Genomic DNA, 1,399 nt, shown 5'->3' on the forward strand with positions numbered 1-1,399 from the left:
GTCATCTTTTAGATTAATTGTAAGTCGGTCACACAATACCAAATCTGAATTTTGGGCCTTAGAGAGCAGATCTCAGAAGTATAATACTATAGTTACCAACGCAAGTTGGCACAGATGGATGAGGGTCTGTGTTCTTTAACCATTTCTTCCGGGTTCGATACTCACTGGAGGATGAAAACGGAGCTTGCTTGCTTGGGAGGGTCGCCCACTTTGTGTGCCTCTACAGTACTCGAAGGATTAGTCATTGGACTTCCGGTCTGATGGATACCCTGGTGCAAACCAAAAAAAAAAAGATTCGTATAGTTCGCCGAATGTTTTTTGGCCTCAAGATAAAATTTGCAAGAATGTGAAAGACATATATGATTATTGAAATAAAATAAAATTATGTTATCATGTTATATTAATATTTAGAACAAAATTCTCGAAAATATCTTAATTTTAAAAAAGTTTATAAAACATTCTAGATAGACAATTTATATTAACAAACATCTATAAAATACGAATATTTTCTTAATTTATCATATTTGTATGTCGAATATTTAAATATATTTTAGACATGATATTCAATGATACTTGTTCGACGCATATATATTTTGTGTCCAACTATGTTTTAATAAAAAAAAACTAATGTATGAACACGTGCTCAATATGAAAAAATTTATAAAAATAAAAAATTATATGTTTGGATATTTTAAAAAAACACAAAATAATTATTATTTTAAAAAATTTATAAAATTATTATCAAAATCAAAGTTTAACTTAAAAATAATAAGTAATATTCATTTTATACTTTTTTTTAAGTAAAATAATTATACATTGATAAAGAATTTAAAATAAAATTAAAATATTTACAATAGAATCCTATTTTTTCAAAAGCTTCTCTATAAACAATATTAATGGTTGAATTTACAGACATTCCTACGTGATTCATAAGTAAAACTTTTAAACCTCTCTTAATCTTAACTCTTGAAGATACCACATATAGTTGGCCATGTGTAAAAACTAGTTTGAGTAAGTACAATTCAACATGAGATAAAGTTTGTCCCTAAGACTTATTAATTATCATGGTAAACGATACTATTATGGAAAACTGTCTTCGTTAAAATCTAAGGTTTCATTTGTTGGTACCATATTCATTTTTGGAATCAAAGCAATATGACCAATGACGGAACTTGAAACAAAATTTTAGAGAACCATATTTAACATAAAAATTTAATAATAATATTTATATTAAAATAAAATTTATAAATATAATTATTTTTTAAGTTTGGTACTAATAAGATAATAAATAAATAATTTTACAGATAAAAAATATAAAATAATTTACAATAACACTCTTCGAATCTTTAGTAATTTAAAATCTTATTTCTTAACTTTGTCTTTATTATTTTCATGGTAA

The sequence above is a fragment of the Arachis hypogaea genome, chromosome 3, assembly GCF_003086295.3.
Source record: "Arachis hypogaea cultivar Tifrunner chromosome 3, arahy.Tifrunner.gnm2.J5K5, whole genome shotgun sequence".
Classification (NCBI taxonomy): Eukaryota; Viridiplantae; Streptophyta; class Magnoliopsida; order Fabales; family Fabaceae; genus Arachis; species Arachis hypogaea.